The sequence below is a fragment of the Streptopelia decaocto genome (genome assembly GCF_964273445.1).
Source record: "Streptopelia decaocto genome assembly, chromosome: 3".
NCBI lineage: Eukaryota > Metazoa > Chordata > Aves > Columbiformes > Columbidae > Streptopelia > Streptopelia decaocto.
This window is the reverse complement of record NC_138656.1, coordinates 59,969,807-59,995,992: the sequence shown is the minus strand read 5'-3', so window position 1 is coordinate 59,995,992 and position 26,186 is coordinate 59,969,807. Positions and strand designations below refer to the sequence as shown.

At 43.6% G+C, this 26,186-nt stretch overlaps 1 protein-coding gene across 3 annotated transcripts in view; it reads right to left on the bottom strand.

Moving 5' to 3' along the window:
* The window catches only part of NHSL1 (NHS like 1), a 104,347-nt gene that overhangs the window by 52,767 nt on the left and 25,394 nt on the right, over positions 1-26,186 (bottom strand). The gene's annotated exons all lie outside the window — the stretch shown is intronic.

Here is a 26,186-nt window from a genome sequence, read left to right as displayed (position 1 = left end):
TCTTCCCTCGCCCTCCTCGCTGCCCACAGCATCACTTTGTCAAGCTGGTCTGACGCCTCTGTGGTAGCAGAGGAGGTGTGTAAGCAAACTGAAGGCAACAGCCTTCTGTCACCTGAAAAATGACTCTTTCCCTAACACCATCGTGCATCTGCCAGGATCATTTTGGATGGAAATAATCAGTACTTGTAAAAAAAATTGAGCTATGCCTTTCACTTCAAAACATATCTACAGCCCAATGCTCAATGCCTGTTTTGTCCTAAAAGGACTTACGGTGCGGATGGGGGTGGATGGGGGTCCGTAACTGCCTTTCCCCTTTTTTTTTAAGATTATCATCAGATTTTGAAAAAGGCTTTTGAAGACTTTCAACTGGTCTTTTTTCATCTCTGAGGTGGTTTGGTCCTGCATCCCCCCCCTTCTCACAGACATATTGGCTGCAACATGGCAGACACGCATTCAGTCTGTGCCTGCTTTTCCTGTCCTTGCTAACTAGAGGTCAAAAATAAATCACTACAAACTGACAAGCCACCACCTACCTGGTTACAGCATCAATCATCCCGATATTATAGAAAAAGCCATAGGTATATTCAACGACCTGCCCGAAAAGCATCCCTCATCATCTCCTGGCTGAGCAGGTGGGCGGGGAGGGGGAGGAAGGCTGGAGGAGGAAGAGGAGGAGGGCAACACCAGCCTCCAGCACACCACCCGGCTGCAGTCTCGCCATAACAAAATTAAAGTTCAGAACAATGGCCATCAAAACCAGCTGACAGAAGTGTTGTGCCTATTGGAAAATGACTCTCTCCAGCGCCATTTGTCTATCTTCATGAATCAAATGGGGAGTCGTGAATTTCAAAGCCATGCTGAACGCAGAGCATCTTTTAAAAATACACCTTGGCTCAGAACAAGCCTTACAGCTACCAGCCCATAGCCAGACATGGCTCAGCAGCTGCACAAGCAGAGGTAGGTGTCTGACAGATGCTGGGAGGATGGCCCAGCACATGGCAGGACACCGTTGCCCCACTGCAGGTGACACCAGCACACTGAGCCATGTCACATCGAGAAGTTTGGCTCCTTCAAAACCTCTGAGACAAAGGACTTAAAAACCACCACAGTATCCCAAAGCAGAGGTCCTAGAACAGGAGTGTCAAACTCGTTTTCGCCGGGGGCCACATCAGCCTCGCGGTCGCCTTCAAAGGGCCGAATGTAATTTTAGGACTCTACAAATGGGGACTATATACATGTGGGAGTAGTTACACTTGACACCCCTGTCCTAGAACGCTTCATGAGGCTGCCTCCGCACATCAGAAAATATCCAACAGAGAACGAGATAAACTTAAAAGGAGCTGTCAGGAGAGCAGAAGGAAAGCCGAAGGGAGCTGCACTTTTCTTGCAGGACCCGCTGCCTCCCGAAACAACAACGAGCACGCACAACTACTTACTCTTTCTCTTGAAAAGTTTCATGAGAGATTTAAGCTTTGTGTTGATGAAAACCACCATTTTCAAGGTGTTGAATTGCGATCCTGAAGTTTAAATCCCATAAAAAGGAGGAGCTGCAGAAAGGTTACTGTCTTCCAGAGTTAGCCCGTTCTACACACCAAATTTTTCTTCTCCAGGCTTCTCCCCTCCGCCTTTCTTTCCTGAAATCACAACTTTAAATCTGCCTAGGTCTTCCTGATGCTCACAGTTCTTTAGTCTGAATTTCTCCTCCTCACACGTAACCTTGTGGACTGAAAACAGCCACTTTCAACAGCAAAATAGGAGGGGGGGGGGGGGAAGTTAATTGTTATTCACGTTCGCACGGGGCCAAAAATGAGGCTTTCTTGCTGCCCGTGCAAGTACTCAGTTCTTCTTCTCCTCCCTTCCTTCGCTCTCCCAAGTTCGGCTGCTCCAGGAAGCCCGAGTGTGCAGGTGATTCCCTCCTCCCATGGCTCCAGCGGCTGTGCCGGAGCGGAGGGCGCTGCCGGCACCTTCCCCGCCCTTTGCACCTCCCCGGTGCCCGCGGGAGGCGGGCGGGGGGCAGCCCCCGCAACCCCCCCTCCCCCGGCGCTGCCCTGCAGCCTGCTGCCAGTTGCAAATGAGAGTTGCATTTTCGTGCAAATCAGGATGCCCTGCTTTCCCACCGCTCCCACCCTTCCCCTTCCCCCTCCCCCCCCCCCCTTTTTGTTTTTAACCCTCTTGCTCCCCCTTTATTAAGGACCCCCGACGCAGCCTCCGCTCTGCATTGCTCTACCCTTCCAGATTCGCTGCTCCCCCCGTAGTCATTGCCATTGCCTGGGACATCAGCCCACTAATTTTACATATCGAATTTCATTCAGCAACACTCCTAATTTATTCTCATTAGCGTCATCTCAGACCAGATACATGGAAAACAAAATCGAGTTATTCCTGGCTAATAGAGAACCTGTTATTCATCAAATGAAACTTGTGCGTAGAGAGAGATTAAATAGCCCAGCTTTTTAAGATGTGCATTATATCCTCATGCCTTAAAAAAAATATATCTGTACAGAGGTCCACAGCCATCCTTCCTGCAGTTTTGCAGGATTTGATGCTAAGCATCAAATGAATGTGCTCAGCAGGGCATGCCCTTCACACAGTGTTCAGGCTCAAGAAGCAAGCCCTCCTTGACAAAGAAAGCTTAGAAAACCCCCTCGGGTTAACAATGAAAAGGATTTTTTCCTCAGGAAAAAAAAGACATGCCAGCAGCAGGGGGTTCAGACTGACCCCAAAGCTGCAGCAGGACCCAGCCTCTGGAGAGCAGCATGGAAAACACGGGTGCTCCACAGGAACTTCAAGTTTCATCAAGCGCCCCAGTCTCAGCACCACATAGAACCGACCACAAACAAAGTGCCTCCATCATTGTCTGAACACCCTGTTATCAGCGTTTCATCAATATTTGCCAAACCCAGAGATTTTAGAATTATGATATGGGTTTGACACAAAATTTGCCATTAGCAGCAGGTCTCTGGTCCAAGAGACTTTTTGACTTGCTCAAGGGACAGAAAACCATGGTGCCGTGGCAGCAATGGCAGGGAAGACACCTCTACTTTTACACTAATTTCCATCAAGCACCTTACGCACAAAGTAAACCTGGCATCCAACTCTGCTAACAAGGTAACTATTTAGTGGTTTTGTCGTTGCTTTTTTTTGTTTTGTGGTTTGTTTTTTTTTTTTAATCACATACACAATAATACCCCTGTTCAGAATTTGCTATCACCCATACATCATTAAAACCACTTGCTGCACACAGTCTGGAGGTGAGTGCAGAATGACTCCACTTCTAAGTCCAGCAGCGCTGCGATCTGAGAGCAAACCCAGAAGGTGGTAACTCCTTCTTTAGTGTGGTGGTGATCTTTTTGAGGACATAGCAAGTGGCTCCCTAAGTGCGGAGGGAAGCTACTGTGCAATTGCACAGGGGAAGGTGACAGTCTGAAGCTAGCATGTGAGGGAGACTGGGCTACTGGAAGCGAGACAGATTGCAGTCTGCAAGCCCTGGGAAGCAAGACTTTGTTCCCTTTTCATGGCCAAGCCCCTGTCTATCAACATGATCTTGGGTACTTTGGTCGGCTCAGGGAACCCCTCCCTGTTCCACCTGGGCTGCAATGTGTGCCAAGTCCAGTGCTGCTCTTTGTTATGGGATCCTCAGCTTACCCTGAAGCATTTCTCCTGACTCAGTTCTTGATCACTGTCCTCAAGCCTTGATCTCCAGTATGGAGGCAGCTATTCAAACCCAGTAACAAACAATGCATAAAGTGATATCTGCCTTTCATCCTCACCCCTCTTCGCTTCCACCTTCCCTCAGGTCATGCTGATAGAGGTCGAACATCAAAAATGGCTACTCAGTCTCTCAGACTCTGCATTAGGTCAAAAACAACCAAACACTCTTCCCACTTGAGACAAATCCATTGGCTTCCATGAAATCCAGCTTGCTGTCTCAATCCAGCTTTTTTAAAGGGCTTTTCCTGTCACAAGAAACTGTCACAATTGTCTCCTAACAGAAGTTCTCTTAGAGCTGAAAGCATGAAAGTGTGCTTCTCCACAGCCTGCCTCTCTACATTGAGAAGGAGAAGATGGGGCAGTTTGAGAAAATTCATATTATAGTCACTATGCAAACAGATAAAGGCCTTCAGCCTCCAATGTTGCCAATCCAGCAGACAAACCCACAAAAAACCCCACCAAACAACAACAAAACCACCTAAAATTACCCTGATAGAAAAAAATTAAAAGTCTGTTAAAGCTCGATAAACCCAGCATGAACAGTAGGTGTGTACAGCATGATATCAGTTCTTTAAAAGCAAATGACTCAGAGATGGGTGGCGGACTAAGGAGACCTTGCTCTGTGGCACACTTCCTACTTGACCTGGAAAAGTTAATATTAACCCACTGTCTCCATTCCCACATCCTTACAAGTGGGGATCACACTCACCTGCCACTCCACAAAGACACTATCGCAAGGAATACAGAAAATATGGAGATTTTCAGCAAATGCTAATTCTCACTTTATGCTGGGTGGGATTGTTAACTTAGATTGCAAAATTTAGCCCAGAAGAAACTCCTTCCTAACTTTGAAGCAAATAAAATGAGACGCACAAGATGCAGTGCCAGTGTGCTCAAAATCATGAATGTATATCACACTCATTAGCAAAACTGTGCCACTTTTTAGTTCACACTATAATAGTTTTTAATCCTCGAGTGGTTAAACTGATTTTAATTTCTAGTAGAGGCCATGTACACCCAGAAGAGCAGTGAACAGGACTGGCTGCTTGTGCATGGCGTGCCTGCAGTGCTGCGGCCATTCATTCCTTCACTCCTCTCCCTGCTCTCTCCCCTCTTAGAGGGGCTTTCCAGCTGACCTGCTCCGCGACAGCCATCTGGGACAGCCACCCCTACACATTCACGGCAACATAAAACATCAGCGTCTATGAAACAATGTGGAAATATTCAGCTTCCAGGGAAATATTTCAAGCCAGACGCTGGGGGAGGGGGGTTGTCCTGCCCAGTCCCCATTCACAACCCAATGCCCTGAACCTTGCACCAGCACACAAGGTGCATTGAAGAAGTTGAGGCTTTATAAAAAGGCAAATGTTGCAAAGGGACATACTTGGGTTGTCCATAACCACAGCCAGAGCAGCTGCCCAGCAGCAGTCCCGATGGCAGCTGTCTGTCAGGGACACTAACAAATTGGTGAGAATCAACTGCTATCCTTCCTACTGCCGCTCATCAGCCTATGCACGCATGCTGTATGAAATTTAGAAAGTACTAAGTTTAAAAAAAACCAAACCCCAGAAAAAAACACAGGAAGTTAAAGCAATCCACTCCTCCTCCCTCCCACAAATGAAGAAAAATTTTACCACCTATTTTCATGAAGAAAAGGTAAACCCAACACACATATCAGGTTTATGAAATAAATGATGCATCAAACTACTAACATGTACCACCATCTCTAAACCTAAACTTTCAGCTGTAAGCCTTAGCAGCTTTATTCAAACAATGGAAGAATCCTCCATTAAACAACCGTATGGCATTGATGACATTTTAAGAAGAAGGAAGTAAAACAATAGCACTGAGCTGGGAACTGCACTGGAAGAGCTCTTCTGTTCATTAAGCAAAAGGGTAAGTAGAAATGTTAGCGAGCAGATGCACTAAAAACAATTAAATCAATGCCTTTGCTTTTTACGGCCATGTCAGTCACTCGCTCGAAATAAGTTTCCACTGCGGCACCACCCAGCCGCTCGCATGGGGACGCGTGGGGAAGGAGCTGTTGGAAGGCAGCTGTTTCCAGCATGTCTGCAGGACTGGGTCTGTGTAGGACATGCTCAGGATTACTCCCTGACACCCCCATAACCCAGCCATCAAGCAGCCATGGTATCTGGAGGAAAGCAACCCTGAGACTGACCCCCGAGCAGCCCTCCTCAGGCTGTGCAGAGGCACCCAGGCATCTGCAGGGCAAGCCTGAACCCCGGGAGGGCTGTAAACCCCTTCTGCAGGCCACAAGGCTCCTGCCTGCCTCACAGCAACACCACCCTGCCCTGAAAGCTGCACTTCTAGGCAAGACTTCCGTCATTAAGAAACATCAAGCACCTGAGATAAGAATGTCTCAAGTGCTTTTAAAAGTCAGTGTCCAAGTTTTATGCCAGTTCTGGCCACCCTCAGCCCATGCTGTCAGACACTTGCTGGTGCTTAAATGGAGTCAAAGCCACCCCTGCAAACCACAGGAGTCAATAATTTATGTTCAGAAGGGATTTCTCCCTCCCTCCAGAGCCAGTCCTGGCTGGCCTTCTCCCCTCATCTTTCAGGAGAACAAAAGTGCTCCTCCACAAAGGCGGTCCCAGCCAGCACCCCAACCAGCTGCCCTCCCGTCTCCAGCCCGGCAGGCTCACAATGGCCTCTTTCAGGGCAACCTCGGCCTCGCTGAAGCACGATACTTCCCCAGCTACTGAGAAATTACAATTCATTAAACCTGGGATCAGGAGGAAGAGCAGGAGGAGACTGCACAGGGGAGAGGGAACAAAGGAGGAGAAGTGTTTTATCCCTAAGCCACCGCCACAAGAAGCCAAGAAGGACCCACACCCCAGCGAACGGGCAGGGGAACCCGAGCAGGGATTGCTTTAGGGGGGGTACCCCGGGAGCACTCTCCTTTACCCGGGCTCTAAGGGATTATGGATGGAGGCTCTGGGAAAGGGGCTGCCTGGTGGGGACAGGGGGAAGAGGGAGGAAGATGAGAAGGAGAAGCAGCACAACCTCAGCCAGAGAGGGCAGAAAAGCAGCAGACTGATTGATCTGATGATCCTATTTAGGTCAGAGCACAATAAAGCTAATTCATTCCTTTGACAATTCAAAACATCTTTCCACAGGATCCTCTATCATGCAAACACATCACCAGAGAGAAAAGGGAGCATTTGGGCAGGGCTGCCTGCAGACAAAGCAGCAGTTTCTTTTGGTTAGAGCATTTCCCCACACACTGCAACTGCAGGCAGAGGAATAGAAACATTTAATGAATGTGCAATTCTGTCTCATGGTTTTGTTTTAAATTGCAGGGCACAACCCTTTTTCCTTCAGCCATTCCTGAACCGCAGCTAAGGAAACCTCAGCTCCCAGAAGGGTACTTTTCTCTCTCCCTAGGAAGATCCTTTTAAAATTCCACCGGGATAGATTCTCATTTTAAATTCCAAATTCACCTCAATGCTCGTATGCTACAATTTATCCTGAAGAACTGATCAAAAATGGCTACAATAAATAAGTCTTTACAAAATCTCGACTCTTATTTGCCCTGATAATGCACCATAGAGAAGATGCTTCTCTTCTGAATTAGTGATGGAAAAAATACCAGGCAGACAAGTGTACATAAGTCTTTTCATTGATGCAGCCTGCAGTATTGGGAGTGAAACCAGCAACACCAGACTGAAAAAATGCCATTTCTGAACTTCTGTCCCCAACCGTCTCCCCATTCAGCCTGTAATTCCATCTTTGACAGCTGTGCACTTGTGGATCCACACTAATACCCAACAGACATCTTCCACTAATCTCAGTCTGCATTCTCCTTACAGATGTCCTGAAGGGGACACGCTATCCACTTATTTCACTTATTTAAAGGTCACAGAAAGAATCTTCATCTCCCCACCCCACATCGCTGTTTGGAATACTGTAATTTATATATGGATTATCCTGTTATAAGGAGTTGGCAGTTCTTCTTTTCTTCTTTCTGCTGACTGTCTTAATAAACTCAAGATGAGTCACATCTAAACTCAGACACATCCTCTCTTAAAATTAGGCCAGTATGTCCTCTAGTTTCTTAAGTACTTTTCAACCTATAAATGAAAAAAAATTAAGATCCTTGGAAAACACCAACCTCCATTGATTGTGTAACTGCTCACGCCAAACTCAAGCACCAAGTGTTTGCTGACTGTCTCACACAGCAACTTGAAATAACAGTTTTGTTTCTTAGTTAGAAACTCTAAAAAACTCCTCCTGAAAAGACTATTTGCACAACAGAACACTAAAATGGTAAGTAAAAGCTAAGGTTCACAAATAATAAATGGACTGGAGGAGTTGTGACTAAAGCCCTAATTTTTTTTACAAAACCTGAAAACCTGGGTACAAACTGCCCTGTTATTGTTATTAATGATAAACAAACAAGCAACCCAAACCTCACAACCTGCTGTGGTCATTAACCGCTCAATAGCTGTGTTTCTTTGGATCGCTAGCAAAACGCACCTAACAGTTTAAATGAGCTACTGTTAAAAAAGTGCCTCATGACCAAACATCCTCAGAAAACACCAGTGAGCCCATCAGCTGTCATGACTTTTAATATCGTGGGAATGGTTTCAATAAATAAGTATGTGGGGGCATTAAGCAAACAACAGGCATCACCATCTACTTCAAACCAGAAAAGGACAAAAAATGGAGAATCTCCCCTCCCCTCCCCTCCTCTCCAGTTTCCTTTTCCTTTTCCATTTCCTGTCAGAAAAGGAAAGAAGATCCCTACTTTTTTCTACAGGATCCCTACTACAGATACCTACAATTTTTCTTGCTGTAGAAAGAGTAGTTATTCCCTTCTGTGGCTGGAGAACTTCAGAAAACTGAACACGATGAAGTTGCAACACGACAAGAGGCTTACTATACACCATTTTAATGAAAGACACAGTATTTAATAGCAAAAATGTCTCTTTTGGTATCCTTGCTTTCCCCACTTAGCACAAAATATAAACTGCAGAAAAGTTCTTATTTTGTTGAAGGAATTGGAGTAAAAGTTGGAAAAGTTGGAGGAGGAGTATAAATTTAAAACTTGAGACAGTTGATGCTAGTTTCTCCCAGTACTTTCACTATTTATATGTGAAACCTTCCATCACACCCACTTCAGTTCCAAACAGATCACACACTCCATAGCCTGACATCACATCCCCAGAGTAACCTTCTTCCAGTGGTGAACTCTCACTTGAAGTCAACTGAATCATAGAATGGTTTGGGTTGGAAGGGACCTTAAAAGATCATCCATCTAGTTCCAAGCCCCCTGCCATGGGCAGGGACACCTTCCACTAGAACGGGTTGCTCAAAGCCCCATCCAACCCGGCCTTGAACACTCCCAGGGATGGGGCATCCACAGCTTCTCTGGGCAGCCTGTTCCAGTGCCTCACCACATACACAGTGAAGAATTTCTTCCTTATATCTAATTAAATTTACCTTCTTTCAGTTTAAAGCCATTACCACTTGTCCTGTCACTACATGCACTTGTAAAAAGTCCCTCTCCAGCTCAAAATGCAAGCATGCATCCACAATTTAGATCAACAGCAAGCACTAAAACTGCCAATGTATTTTTGAAAGAGCTCCTAAATATAACGCCTTGCCAATAGGAGATACACTGTGACTCAAAGATTTACAACACTTGATCAAAGAGTGGAGACACCACACAAAGAATACAGAGGCAATTATGCAGAGCCTAAAAATAAATTTCTGTGCAGAAATACCACAGGTTTTCCAGCCCAGAAAATAAGCTTGCAACGATCAACCATCCTGCCCAGCTCGGTCATTCCTGAAACATCTCAATAGCTGTTACTAAGACAACAGTAAGGCAAAGAAATATCAGTAGTTAACTACAACTAAGCAAACGACCCTGTCATCTCAAGATAGTTTGTAAAACTACTGTGTATCTCAGTGGCTGCATTTTTAAACTACACACAATGATCCAAATTCAACTTTGGGTTACAGATTTGTCCAGACAACTGCTAATTAATGGCAGCTTGTGCTATCGCAGAACTGGAATGGGACAGCACTTTACATAGCAAGTTATTGAGAGCAGAGGAGGAGCCCAATTTAAAGAGTCTGGAAGAGTCAGGTTGGAAACTCCTAGAGCAGGGAGGACCCCTGGAGTAGAAGATGTAATTTGAATGTAAAGAAGGAGGTTTGAGATTAATAACATGGTCAGTGTGAATAACATTTACACACTCAGGAAAACAAAACAATAAAACCACAGCTATATTTTTGAAAAAATATTCTGCATGAAAAGCCTCCTCTTTTTTCCCACCTTTATGGATAATGATACAAGCAGTTCCAGACTTTGGCATCCTTTAAGGACACTGCAATGCAGCACTAAACAAACTTCAATCCCAGTCCACTTGAGTTTGACAGAAGCATCGCCTAACAGGATCCCTGCTTTGCCACTATGCCAGGAATTGTCTAAATTGATGCACACCAAAACTCAATCTATATTTTTGTTTTTAAACCATGGCTGGTTTGAAGAATACAGTTGAAACTACAATCATCAACAGTATCTGACACATCCCACAATGTCTAATATTCTGTACAGAGCATACACTCAGCTCCAGGAATAAAGAAATTAAAACACTGTGTTCTTATAGGCTTTGAAAATATTTCTTTTCATGTCACAGAAATTAAGGTCTTGCTCCTCTTCAGATTTATTAAGCCTAGTAGGACAAGGTTAGCAACACGCACAAGAAAAAAAACGTGAGCTCACCTTCAGCTACTGGACATAAAAGAGGGTATTTTTCTCTGATGCCATTAATTATTTAACTTAACATTGCTACCACCATCTGCTTGGGGACCTGCTCACACCCACCAAACAGCAGCCCACTGTCCCTGGTCTAGCTCTGACATTGTGTTTGTGGCAAATGTCCGACAAACACAAGAAGGGCCAGGCTGATTAAAAATGGGTGCTGAGAACAACCATGAGGGATCATTCAGTCAGCAGAGGTGGCAAATTTGCTTTGGAGTTGCTATCCAGCTACAAGTTTAATTAGCCCTCCCAGGGTTCATGAAACTGCAGATACAAATGTGCTCCGCAGCCCTTCTGTGTAAAACTTCACTCTTCTTAAACTCCTTGTCAAAGCACCCAAAGGACAGCAGACAAAGAAATGAAAGCACTGAAAACAGAGGAAAAGTTGTCCTATGGTCACCACGGCTCAGGTCAGCAATGAGATGGATGTGGGGATGAGACCTTCAGGATGAGCAGCACGTGGCTGCTGACTCCTCTCAGAGCAGGTAGCTGAGCTCTCCCACAGAAAAGGCATCACACTTGGACAATTTGCCTTTCGGCCACAATATTTACAAGCTTTGCTCTCCTCTCCGGAAGCCTGGTCTCCAACAACACCTGCTCATGCTCAGCTGATGGGGACAAGCCCCCACTAGTAACCCAGGCAGCTGCCAGCACATCGAAAAACAGTTTCCAAACAAAAGCCAGGAGCTGCAGCCCAACAGCCACAAGCAAGGCTTAGGGGAATTCAGCTTTTAAATTAGTAATAGTCAGGCCGCAGCCTGCCTGCCTGCGCACAGAAGACATGGGGAGGCTCATTAAGTACCTTCTGCTGTGACTGGAGCAGCAGCACCGTGGGGTTTCACATTTATTCTCTTCCAATGACTCCAGGTCAGAACTGGTCGGCTCACAAGTCAGGCACTGTTGCTGTAACTGCTGTAGCGGCAGGCACTGCTTGCAATCCAAAATTCAAGCTGTGTCTTTCCAATAATGCATCATCCCTATAATCCAGGTCCCACTGCGGTGTATTACAGCACCAATTGAGACGTAATTGTGATGAGCTACTTAAAGCATTTCTCTGATGAAAAAAATCCAAGAAAACAACCCCTCTGCCCCAATTTCTGCTTTGACAAAAGAATGTCACGGTTACTGTTTTGCACCCCGCATGCTTAGAATAGATTAGATCCAATCTACTTTCCAACTGCTTATTGTATTTTAGCTGTGCAATCCTTGTGCCTACTTTTGTGCCTTCTAATAGTCTGAAACATGTATTTTAAATAATACGTTAAATAAAACAAAGGCTACGCCTCCTGGCCCTTTTTTTTTTCTCTAATAATCTATTTCTCCCAATCCCAGCTCTTCTGAGACATTTAGGAAATGCAAGCAAAATGCCATCTGTTGGCAATGAGAATAAGCTTTTAATGTTGAAATACTCACTTTAGAAAACCCAGGCAGGCAGATTTAATCGACTGACAAGACTGAGTTCTCTAAATCATTGCATATTCCAGGTCCAGTCCTCTGCTTCATATAATTAGACATATTTCCATTTGATCTGCCATTAACTCCTTGCTTCCTTTCTAAGAATGCAATGAGCTGCCTTTGGGTCTTCCTCCTGCCAAACCTGCCACCCCTTCATCAGCCTAAAAATTCCAGCACCAGGCTTTCACTCATCTTAAGAGGTGTGAAGGGAAGGAGAGAGGAAATATACTCAAGGCAGAGACCTTGGGTGGGGTTTTTTTGGTCTTGTTCCAGTCAGCATCCTTTGCACATATCATATCATATATCATATAATATCATTTGTCCCTGCAGAGGCTGCCCAGAGGCAGGAGACAGGCGCCCCACCTAAGGAGGTGCTCTGCTGACTGTAATAATGTCAGTCTGGGGGTGACATGAGAGAAGGTGCTCCCCTAACCTGCTGCCCATAAGAACCGCCCCACGGCTGCTGAGAGCAGCTGCTGCCTTCACATAGCAGGAAAATTAAAAAAAAAAGAAAAAAAGAACTTGAGGACAGCTTTCTAAAGTCTCAGGAAGAGCGTAATTCAACATCCTACACAGTAATCTCATGCTTGATACATGCAGCAGCCAGGCCACTACCATTTGCTGTAGGTATTTCACAGTAGCTAACCCACCTGTATCAAGGTTTTTATTTTTTTACTCTTAAGAAGCCCAGTTCTGCTCAAGACTTAAGACTGTTAGCTAAAAACACTACATACTTCCAGCAAAATTGCATAAAGTATAAAAATCACCAAGTTTTGTACTCCTTTTGGCTCTTCCAGCCTTACAATTCCAGGCAGCGCGGGTGCATCCTTTGGCACAGCACAAAAAGGAGCGGCCACGTGCCAGCCAGGCTGCCTTCTGCAAATTACCAAACTAATTCCGTACCCACTTGCACAGTAGTACTTTCACCAACACGCAGTCATCAAGCAAGACATAGTCCTTTCTAGACCAGGTCCTCTTACTTTTAAATACAATTATTTAGCATTGGGGAAAAAAAAACAAACAAAGCACAAATTCCTTCTAAAAATGGGGTCGCATCAGCAAGGTTCAGGCACTCTATTATTTTGAAATTTGTCCTCTGAAGACAGGACTCTGCCAGTTCATCTTCTCTTTTCCACCACTAAGTAGCCATCACTCCACTCCAGTATCTCCCATATGGTTAACATGAATGTGGCAATTAATATGCAATTAATAAAATGGTGTGATCAACTGCTTTTGTTCACAGCAGCAGCTGCTCTGCATGTTAGAGCATAATTAGGCAAATTAAGATGTACTGCTTTTGTTTGTGGATGAACTGACAGCATCACTCATGCTTAAATGTCACTAAGCCTATTGGCGTTTGGGATTATTTTAAACATGTCTTTTTTTATTAACACTACAAGGTATCAATAAGCCAGATTTATACACTGCCAGCTGCAATGCCAGGGAAGCACAAGTTTGCTTTACCTCCAGGACATTTGCACAAGCCAACCGACAGCTAAGGAGAGAAGTGATGTATTTAGAGAATGAGCATGCTTTTACTTAAAGTATCACAGTCCGTAGTATAGACAGAGTGGCTGTGGACTGGGGAAAAAAAAACAGAGTTGATCTAGAACTGTGTCCAAGCACAGGTTTGAAAATCTTAAGGATCAAGCAGTGTACGCAATTTTTGATGATCTGTCATCGGATGAGGGCAGGAAAACAATAAAGTTCTAGAAATCTGTTGTAATCTATCAGACTTCTAATACGATTTGCTTTAAAACATGTTAGTCTGGCCTATGCAGGAGCCATAAGGAGGAACAGTGTTTTCAGGGACAGTCCTGAGGTCTTCGGCAGCTGAGAGCAGGAGCAAAACCCCTGTGCCCGGGCAGGACACAGGACCAGGGTCTGCAGCACCAGGTCCAAGCACAGGCAGGACAGGGGGCCAGGGACTGCAACACCAGCTCCAAGCACAGCAAACCTACACAACCCAGACCCACTATCAGGCAGAGGCCCCGGGACGGGTGGCAGCAATGTCCCGCCAGCCTGGTCCCCCCCCGGTCTTGCTAGATGAGCTGCACCTGAGAGCCAGGACCCCTTTGCCTGTGTGGGGTCCCCAAACGGGAGCCCATGTCCCCTGCAGAGGCTGTATGATGTTTTCCAATTGTTCCTCCCCAGCAATACACTACACAGCCCATATTGCTCCTTCTGAGCACAACATGCCCACCATGTAAATGGCAACACACTGTTTTAACCATTGCATTACCAGCTACCATGGGATCTGCAAAAGCAGCACAGTAGGTGACCTACATTCAACTGTGGGCGAGCACACACCATATACAAAACACTGAACATGATACTTCATAAAACAAAGTATTTGTAAGGCAACACAACATCACGCCTTTCCAGGGGCTCGTTCTTGAAACTTCTGGCTTCCCAACAGTGTGAGAAAAACCAAGGGAAAGGACATCATGTGAGGAGTCATCAGCAGAGGAAAAATAAGGGAGCGGTGAGGAAGCCTTTGAAGATTTTCACATTTAGTAGCAGTTAACAAGACAAGTCACCAAGAGGATTTCTGCAGGAGGAGCACTGCAAACGTACCAAAGTCCGCAGAAGCCTTCTACCACCACAACCAGGCACAGGCACACAACCTGCCTCAGGAGATGGGTGCAAGTCGCCAATCTGCAGAGTCCTGAAAAACAGGCTCCAGAAGGGACAATACAAATATCTGCCTTGTTGATCAGAGAATTTGCTTCTCTACTTCCCTCAGCACAAGAAGATGCACTACAGCTATAAAACCTGGTTACCTTTTATCACTTCATCTCAAAGTGCTGGCCTGGAGGAGAGTGGGACACAGTAAGAAACATGGCATAGTAAAATGGATTTTGATAATGCTTCCATAATCCATTTCTGATTGCTAGTGTGACTCCATTAGCCAGGCTGATAAAGGCATCCCTTAAAATGCTTGTGCCCTTTCTGTGGAGTTTCACGTTCTCGTCATCGTGTTTCAGCTTTAATCTGATTTGAGTATAATTTTCTTATAGTACTCCAAACCAATTCTTGGCTACAGTGCACTAGATAAAGCAACTCCCGGTAAGATCTGCAAACATACTGTACCCACCATGCATAAATCTCAGGAGTTTTAATCCAATTATGCACTGAAGAGCCCACTCAGCCTACTGCTAACCACCATCCTCAACCACAAGCTTTGCAATCTCACCTGTTTCACATGTGGATTTGGCCTTTTGTTGTTCCACCTCCTTAATTACAGCAGATGCTCCCTGCTCCATTTGCCAAAAACACTACACAAAAGATGTCTCTGAACACTCTATTTTTTCAGACTCCTCTAGACACACTTGAGTGACATTAATGAGCTCTACACCAAAACCTCCCTGCCTCACCCTTGTGCTCCTGAGTGCCACACATGGCTTCTTGTCTGCTTGCATGTAGAGAGGAATGCACGAAACATCCAGCACCAGCATCTCCTTGCAACAGCAAGCACGATTTCACACTGAGCAGCGAGCAGCCAGGCTAGGAAGGAGTTTTCTTTTCAGCAAGACAACACAGCAAGGCCTTCACACTCACGATTCTCCTCTGAAGTGTTTTACAGCATCCCAACATTAGTCTCTTTTTACCTAGCCTATTCTGAGTTCTTCATCCCTCCCTTCATCCACAACGCTCTTGTGTCTGACTCTCAAAGGGCTTATGAACCATACGGCAACTGCACAGGACACCAAGAGATGGACCTTCCCATGCCTAGCCAGAAGACAACAGGCAGTGAGGGTTGTTCACTATGGTACACGCAGGGAACATGCAACAGGATGAGCTGAAAATGCAAGACACATACTGAAATGCCCAGCAGAAGACTAATTACTTATCTAGGACCTGAAGAAATTTTATACAAACGGACACGTTCCTTTGCAAGGTTTCAGTGGCTTGTTTTGGCCAAATGAACAAAACTTCCAAGAAGACTCAGGCATAAGATAAACCCTTGCTAGAAAAGGGGAATAAACTTTTTTTTTTCCCCCAAGCATATAATAAAAATTATATTCAAATTACTTTCCCTTTTGAAAACAAATCAGTTCCCAGCTTTATCTGATGCAATCCGATACGTCAGGTGTTATGGTACGAGCTGGATGCAGCAGATGAAGCCGGGAGCGAGGATGGCCCATCACTCGCATGAGGCTCTGTCAGCAGCCGTCCCGGCCATTCACCGCCACAGACTGAGCCCTTCTGTCACTCGAGGCACGAAGGGCCACAAAGGCTTGCTCAGTGCTCCGCACGGCCTGGGATCTGCAGAGATGGAACTCGATTCAGTCTTTGTTTCACACTGCTGAATCAGAAGGCAAAGGATGAATCTTCCCGAGTTGCAAGGATTCTGGCTTTTTTTTTTCTGTTGTTTTTTATAACATTCTTTAATTGGGAAATTTAAATCTCATTGTTATCAAAAGAGAAACCTGGAAAAAAATAGCCATAGCAAACACTGAACAATAAAATACCCAACTTGGTTCAGAACATCCCATTAATTTACAGATTTAGTTATTATTCTTTCTAATTTTATCTTTTTCACAAAACACGTATCGCACAGAAGGGTCTCAGCTTAACAGATAAGACAGAGCTGTTGTCCTTAGAAAGGGTAATGAATTAAATAGAAGAAAGCATTCTTTCATGAGCTAGCAGGCAACAAAACACTGAGAAAAAAATCCCAATAACTGAAGCTACTGTTTAACAAACATTAGAAGTAAGCTGACACTGCCGTTGGCTCCCACCGATATCTGTAAAAGAAAGAAAAAACCTCCAAAATCCTCATCAAAACTTTATCATCACAAAAAGCTGACAGACACCACAGTTTAGCCAGTTTAACAACATCCCACGTCTTTAAACTTTGCAAATTTGGTAAAATATTAAAAGGCGGTAGGAATCACAAGAAGCAGGCGATGCTCTAAGTTAGAGAAGGTGACGGACTCCCATGGCAGCAGTCGCTGCCAACTGGCTCCAATTTATCAGGTGCTTAAACCAAACCAGGCTCTTTGTATTTCTGCCAAAACTGCTCAGTAGAAGACCTCAGCTTAACTTCACTGCAGGAAAACCAACTACCAAACACTCAGCACCACCGGAGCTTATCTGTAATTGCAAATGAACACGTGATGGTCCCTCTGCCACTGTAATACCATTTTTCTTGCAGACAGGCAGGCTGTTAAAGGATGTATTGCTGAACTTTGGCTGATTTCAGTCCTACGCTGCCAATTTACAATCAACCTGGCAGTGAAGAACAGCAGAGAAACAGCATCACAGATGCTGAAATGAGGCTGAGCTGCTAATACAGAACCTCCGCTTCACAATATCCCTAATTAAAGTTTTATCAGAACAATTGCTACAGCTCAAAAAAAACTAAAACCCTAACATGGTAATTTGATTATCACAGCCACCACATCACACCACAAATATTGTAAATATTGAGTATTTTGCAGCAGAGATGCAGGAGTGCTGGGGACTCCTGCTGCAGACCACTGAGAGCCCCTCAGCAAGGATGCTCCCCCCAGCCTGCGAGAACGTTCAATAATGTGACTGTATTATGTTTTCAAACAAGCCTAACGCTACCGGGGGCATTTTTTACGGAGTACATCAGCACTGTGAAACCTCTCAAAGCGCAGTTCTCATGATGCTCGATAAGGACCCCAAAGGGAGGCCTTTTATCAGCAGAGATAAAGCTCAGCCAATAATCCCCTGCTGTGCTCTGCAGTTATCACTTGACCTGGTCCCAGAAAGCATTTCCACTCTTAAACACTTTTGTTCCTTAAAATAAACATTAACAGACTGTAAAAGCAATGCAGCCTATCTCAAAGAGAAATAGTACCTGTCCCACAAATAACACTTTTAACTGATGGCTTAATTACATTACCATTCTTGTGTTTCCAGGGACTGGAATGAGTAAGAAGGAAAGGGAAAGGGAGGCAGTGGGGCAGAGCTGGTGTCCCATGTGTACGGTGGTGGGACACCACCACTGAAGCACAAGTGGTTCTAGGAAAGGTCTGGGCAGAAAGCAGGTTAACTCGTTTTTGCCATTCACCGTTTCAAGGATTCAACATTAAATATTGAAACTTCAATGATTTGTAATTCAAAAAGAACAAATAAAATGCATGGGGTCATACCAGACATCAGTGAAAACTAACATAATGGAACCGACAATAAACTTGGTCTGAAACATGTAAAAGTTTATTGTTAAGGACCAGAAATGTATAAAAAGCTTCAGTAGATCACAAGTCAAGCAATTCAATTGCTTACACAAGTGCTGTATTATAAATCAAATTTACACACATGCACACAAATTTTAAAATATTAAACAGAATCACATAGTGCTCTCTTAGTTAGGAATATGCTGAAGCAACAATAAAAAATGAATGCACTTGAACAGGGAGGAGTAGATGCAGATGCTCCCACTGCGTATATAGGAATTGTATCACGCCATTCAGCCACGTGAAAGTTTCCCAGTTTCTTCTTTACACACGTATTTACATGACTTAAATTCAGAGGTTTTCATCCAAGAAAAAACTGGACAGTGCCTTGAAGTGACTCGGCTACTTAAAAACAAAAATAATCAACAAAAAATCCCTGTGTTTCAGTTTCCAAACTTTTTAAATGCAAAGATTTAAGATCATCAGCACGTATTTACTGTCTCTTTCTAATACCGTAGTAACATAAATAGTCTTTAAAGTACTGGTCCGTTTGCCATTCTTCTGTCCTTACCTCCTCAAAAGCTTTATAATTTAAATTCAAGTGCATTTTAGAAAGGGGGGCATAGAGGATGGACACCTTTCCCTGCAGACAGCACAGAGAAAGAGGCGGCAGGGGTTTCCAAGTGCCCTACCTGTGCTCCTCAGCCCTATTTCCACTCCCCAGAGAAAAAGCAGGTTCACACAGAACAGTGACTGCTCCCGATGACCTCTGAAAGTTATTGTCATGTCTTCGTAAGAACAAACTAACCTGTCACCCAGCAAGAGAGAGACAAAATCACCCCCCCTAGGTGGGCACAGAGGGGCCAAGTCCTCCTCCCTGAGAGCATCTCTGGAGCTGCTCCCTGACACCTCTGGGCAGCCACAAGCACCTGCAGAGTTTCCCCAGGTCCTGCAGTACAGAGGCTATAGAATTTTACATCAAGAAAGCATTTTCATTTTCCCCTCTGAATGAACCAGAATTGACCTGGTGCTCTAAAATACAAAAATTCAGCAGATGAGGTGGATTTTTCTTTCCCTGCATTTTAAGAAATTGCTTCCTCTTGAAAAAGGTCTGAAATACCCCTGTGGTAAATCACACTCCTCCTACAGGAAGGAACATCAAACAAAGCTTCCTTAGCACTAGATGGTAAACACTGCAGTACAGAAAACAGAAACACACTTGGTTTCACTAATCAGTGTTAGCACCGTGGGGCTAGACAGTGATTTTTCAATTGCTGGCAATAACTAGCTATTGTCAGATGATCAGCATGAGACTAATGAGGAAAAGAAAAATCAATACATTTACAAATATATTCATTTACTGTTTTTTTTTTTTTTTTTAAAGGCCTGGTGCAAGAGAGCCAGCCAGCTGGATTTTGCAGGATAAGCTTTCTTTGTCTTGTGAAATTTCTCCCCCATCGCCCTTAAATACACTTTTTTGACCAGCCATTCCACAAACAGCTGGGTGCCTTTGCTTAGGTGGTCAGAAAAAAAAGAAAGGCAAGCAATAAGGCTAAAACCAAAACAGCTGAACATTACCATTGTCTGTCCTGTGCTCTCCGTTTCCCATCTGTATTTGCCAGTGAAACTTGAAGCTATACAGATTAAAAAAGGAGAGAGTCATCACAATTCAGGAATTCTTTCTTCTCAGGTTCAGAGGGAAAATAACCTTAGACCTAGGGTTATTCAAGAGCAGATTTTTTTAAACAATAAGTACTCATCTACTGCATTAAACATCTTTGAGTCTGTTAAACCTCTTTCTTATTTTTCCTGGCCTTTTCATCCACTGATTGTTTCTATGGCTTTCAATTAGAGTGCCACGTCAAAAGCTTCACTCATCTAAAACAATCATTTTGCTGAAAAGAAGCATTATTGAACAGAAAGCAAGTGCTCAAGACCTCTTGAACATAGACGTATCACATGCACAACAGTGTCATCCTGTATCAGCTTAGCAGTCCCATCAGATACAATATTTATGGACAGTCTCCTGAAGTGGAAAAGTATTCTTTCCCTAAGAAAATTGTTCCCAATTCCTCCGTCCTCCAAAAGAATAAGTGAAATAAGAGTATTTTCGTTGTTTATAAATATGTTTTACTTATTTCCCCAATAATGACAACACGAAGCAAAATGACCAAAACAACTGATCTTACTTGGCCAGAATGAGTTGTCGTCTTTGCTCAGCAACTTTTTCTTGATGCGCCCGGGCAGCCTGGAGTGCGTGTTTCCCATTCTGCCGGAATACAGGGGGATAAGTTCCTCCTCGTCCTCCTCATCGTTGCAGCTGGGCTGCCACTTGCTCCTGCCGAGGCAGCCGACCATGGGGTCGGCGGGCAGGCAGTGCACATAGGCGATCATTGTGAGATGCTGCTCCCAAGGATGTCCCTGCTGTCCCCAATGGCCAGGCTGGAGCCGAAGGGAGTGGCCTGCTCATCACCCTTGAACGGACGCATTCAAGTAACTGCAGAGGAACAGATTTTCTCCTCCTCTGCAATTAGGCAAGCTAAGCTATTCCGTTATGCTGAGAACTGTTTCAAACATGATTCTGTTAGGTCTTCAAAAAAAGGAAAATTAAAAAAAAAAAAAAAATAAATAAATCAACCACCTGGTTAAGCAGCCCCAAGCAGGAAAATGGGGGCTGCAGAGGGTTGTGAAACCCAGTCATCTGCCACAGATTTCAGACTTCTCCCTTCCTGCTTCCACTCCAGTCTGGTGCTTCTCTTAAGCCTTATCCCAGATTATTCACCGCCCTCTGAACAACAGGTACTATGGCCACACGCAGATGGCCATATCCCAGAAGCTTATTTAAAGCTAACTTACCATAATCACTGTGACACTGATGGCAGGAATCTGCCAAGCACATTTACTTTCTTCTAGAGTGCAAAAGCAGTAAAGATATACAGACTCAAGAAAAGAGAGCCAAGTGTCATGATTTCACTACTTGGAAACACCCTTTTCAAAGTCAGAATCATAATGATCGTCAGCCTAAGGAAGGTACTGTCCAGGTTAGGCTACAACCAGATTGATGCTGAATACAAAGCACAAGAGTTATCAGTTTGCACTCGGTTTGTCCTGAATAAATATATAAATCCTCACAATGCCTCTTGAGGGTAGGCATTATTCCTATTTAAAGGCGAAGACCTAGTCTCAAAGGGATTTAGTAACCTGCCCACAGAGTGGAAAAGCCAGGATTAGAGTTGAGGTATTCTCAGTTCTTCAACCTCAACCTCAACCACAAGCCCTTAGTCCATGGCACCTCTCCCAAATACTGCACTACTAAGCAAGTTCCCATGCTGGTAACTGTGTTAACCCTCATCTCAGACCCCGTATGCTGTTCTTCTCTGGGATCCACGAAACATGTCCTTGCTGGGCTTTGGAACTGGCTGCAACAGCATAGCCCGATTGGGGCAGCAAGAAAAACAGCACATAGGAAACACACATCCTGTGTGAACAGCTGTCTTCAGCTTTTTAAACTTTTTAAAGTTTGCTTTTTACTTTATATTGTTTGAAAGGTAACATACTTGTTTTTAAAAATGAGAAAATATCAAAACATTAAAGTACAATAAAGGTCAATTCTTATTCTGCTTCCTTAAATCTTCTCCAGAAATGCTTCAGTCGCAACATATTCACTGTTCTCTATATAGGAGCACAACAGTGTCAGGTAAGCATTTATACATTTAGAAAAGGCTTTATCTGCTGTTTGGTTGATATCTAGCCTAAAACTCTGGACATAAAATATCACTGTTTAAAAAAAATAAGATCATATGGGATGCACACCTCCCGTTTCTCCCCACAGCACACACACATCCTGCTGCCTGGTGCTGCTGCATCAGCAGCCGCAGCCCCGAGCAGGCTGCACACACCAGCTGCCCGCAGGCACCGCACCAGGGCGGCATCGGCATTCAAACATGCAAAACACAAAGTACTACCTAGCATAAACTGTCTGAGACGCTGACTCAACACTGCTGGCAACGTGCAGAAAGTTAGGAAGAAACTGGCTTGGTTTTGTGTGTGGTTTTTTGTTTGGTTTTGTTTTTGTTCAGCATCCTGTTGGCTTAACACAGCAACCCAAGCAAATAGCTTTCACTACATAGTGTTTTATACACACCTCGCATGGCTGAATCTCAGAAAACTTGCAAATAGATGAAAATGGGCCTTAGAATGAAAAGTTACGTTGTGTAACTTTAATAAATAGGGATGAAACAAGCCCTGTCCCCAATTCTAGATTTTTTGATAATTTCAAGTATCTGCAAAAATACGGATGGAATTGGGAAAAGGTGCCAAAAACATGGGCACCTGGGCAATAGCTGTCGGCACCGCTGGCTCATAGAGGAGAAACTCATTGGCATAAACTGAAAGCTGGCAACTGGGTATTTCAAGCAAATACATAGTTTACAGAGCCAAGCACATTTACTCATCAGACTGTGAGAAAGACAAACTGTGATTAATGCCAGCCGAGTTCAACTCACTCATCAACCATGCTGATATTCTTGTGTCCATCAGAATAAATGAATGTCTAGACAGTCCTCCTGGGTGGGATGAAGCTCTGACAGTGCTGTCAGTGAACCAGTTCATAAGGAGGCACCATTAACACCTCCCTAAGGGGACAGTATCTCTTTTAACCACTTGTCTAGCCACTGAACCTGCCGTCTCACCCTTTGGATTCCTTGCAATTATTAGGGACCCAGGAAGATTCAGTCCCATAGATGTGATGCACAAAGCTTCTGAGCACCAACAGGCTATTGATAAAAGAGTGCACTGGGGTGTGTAGTTATTTCTCCCGCAGACAGGAACGGTATCTTTTAGCAGACAAGAATACAGCTGCATTTCTGTTACGCTTTTTATTTTAACAACTCAAAATCATGTTTTCAAATCTTATTTCAAAAGGGTATCAGCTGATGTTTGCATGCAGTCCTTGTATATCTCTATGCAATCACATTACTTGACATAAAAGTTAAGTGTAGATCTACACATCAAACCAGTATCATCAGGTAACATGCAGTGCAAACATAGGAGCAAGAAGGTAGGGTATACAGACAAAATGCAGTGTTCAGCAGATTCAGATGTTCCCAAACACTTAACAAGATGACACAGGATAACATGTTGGCCTGGAGTCCCCATGACATTTATCATGCCCTTCTCTAGGCTACAGACATACCCAATTAGCCGTGTTTCCAATGCGTACTCACGAAGGCTGATGCACAATAATGGGATCAAGGCCGAAATCCAGTTTAATAAGCATATTCACCATATGGTAGGCATTAATGTCCCTACAAATTTTTTACTTGAAGAATAAATCTGTTCTTCCCTGAAGCCTGGAAGACTTTGGTAACATATATGGTAAAGGATTTGGTGATGGTTATGGTCTCAGCTGTTAGCAAATGCAAAACCATAAAGAGTTAGGAAGAGGATGTACTATTTCATGTGATAAAGACATTGTGCACATTGCCTCTTCTTCTTCTAGTCTCCCACCAAAAATCCTATTAAAAGACACTATTATTTTATACTGTGTCTATATGGAGCAATAATCTAAGTTTGATAAGGACAAAAATTCAGCTGAAATCATACCACGAAAAGTTCTGATTAAATTTCACTTATCCTACTGCAGCTGTAGTGCTGTTTTATTATTAAAAATACACAAAAGTGAGGCTGTTCATTGTCCCCAGCCTTGAGCTATCATTTATATAAAGATTTATTCCTTTACTATTCTTTTTCACGCTTTTTAAAAATTGAACTATTAGTAATGCAGGTATGAATGTTCTGAGCAGACTGTTAAACATGCATATTCATCTTTATCAGCATATTTAATACTTGCAAAACCACCTCTTTACAGTCAGACTCAATTAGGGAGACCACGAATAATTAAGGAGAAAATGATTACATTATACTGGAAACAACATTTGGTCTAAAGGAAAAAGATCGTTAAGAGTTTGACAGACTCCCAAAACTGTGACTAACTCAGGAATTACAAGAAACAAAATTAAAAAAACCCAACCAACTAAAACATTAGCCCTTTCATTAGACAAGCATAAACGCTCCTGAGCTCTAAGAACAGCAATGATACCAATGACTTATCACACGTAGGAGTTTTAAAAGCACATAGGATATACCAAATGGGAACTCAGGGAATTTTGGAATCACAGAGTTTGGTCATGTCAGTTCTACTCTGTTATTAAGATAATCTTTATAAATATGCTCCACAAGAAATTGTATAATCAGTCTTTATGTACAACTAGTAGATCCTCTGGATAAAACTAAAATGGTGAAACACACAATGTAGTAAAGTAACAGCACTCTTATGAACACCACACGCAACAAAAATATCAAATGAAGTAATTTCTGATGCAAGCCCAACAGCCACATTGGAAATTAAAGAGAGATTGCAGAAATCCACAGGGATAAACTTTGCCCTAATTAGGCAGCGATTCTATTTTTAGCAGTGATGGGTTGATGTATTCTGGGATTTTTGGCTGATCAGCTGGAGGTTTTAAATTGTACTTAAATAGCTACTTTTAAAACAAACAAGAAAATAAATTACTTATACATTAAACATATTTCATCTGAGCCACATAGCATTAACTAAAGCCTTAAAATAACACTCTTGGACAGAAAGTACCCTCCCTTTACCCATGGACCACTTGCGACTCAGCAAGAATGCAGACACACCCCCCCAGCATCCTCAACACCCTCAGGAGCCGGCAATGGCCACAACCGACACGGTATGTCCCGCTCTTCTGGTCCACATCAGCACCTTCCCTCTTTCTTGTGCATCAATTTAGCGTGTCTGAAATCCTAACTCATGGTTCTTTAAACACGCATACAGCTGACAAAAGCTAAATAATTTCAAAACGAAGGGAAAACCACCCTCGAGGTATTGTAATTTGCTTTTTAACTCAATATGGATCTTTCAAACAGGAAGCGAGCAGGAGGCATCAGCTTTATGGCGTTTAAAGGAAGCCCAGCGTTTGAAGCTCCAGTACAATACCGGCAGACACCGGGGCGCAGGGGAGATGAAAGGGACCCGGGTGGGGTGGCAGGCACTGCTGCCAGGATGCACACAAAGCCTCATGATGTTCCAAAAATCTCTCCTCACGTGGCCATCTTCACATTCCCCAGCATTAGCTCTATCTCCCACTACTTCCACGGATATATTTTTATCATATGCGTGCAGCCACATAGCATTCATCAAGCTTTTAACTTTTTTTTTAAAGGACATAAGTAATAAGGAATGTGTGGCTAAAAGAGCTCAAATGGCATGACAGCTAAAAGCAGTCCAAGCAATCAAATACTCTTCATAAAAAGCTACAGCAAGTGTTGCTGGCAACTCTGGGCCTGACAAACTGGATGCAAACCCCCAAATGCAAAGGCATTTGGCTAATTTAATTCTTGGTGCCCGAACAGCCAACCCTAGCTGCAAAGGGTCGTCCCTAGGGAAACCTCAGTCCTCTGCCAGGACACTGAATCTGCAAACCCATTGATACAGCAGGCACCCATAAAACTTTAACACAACAAAAAACAACAAGAAAAAATTTGAAGTAAAAGGAAACTATAAGAATGTGAAGAATCATCTGGAACAGCCTCCCCACTGTCTCCCTGCTGCACCAACTCTAAATAAACCCATTATTCTCTCTTTTATATCTTAATTTCATTTTTCCTTTGCTGTTATGTAAAGCTCTCCATAATTATTTTTAATCCAGCAATAACTTTGACATATAGCACATATGTAAGGCACTAGAGGAGATAAACACACTTTGCATTACACTATTGACAGTCCCTGGGCACTTAAAAATACACTTCTGTGTTCTAATTATTCATCTGTACTTTCCATTAGGAAGCTTTTTAAGCGCAACAAGCAATGTCATATGTTTGATATTAACTCTTATTTCACTGCTTTGCAATATATCAATGACAAAGCAGATAAAGCCACCTGGATAAGCAGCAGGTAACTTGGAAAAGCCCTTCTGGGCCTGTCTGTTTTAGCTCTGTGGCCATACAAAAAGCAAGATGAAGTATTTTGTTTGGTGCATTCTGTGAACCAG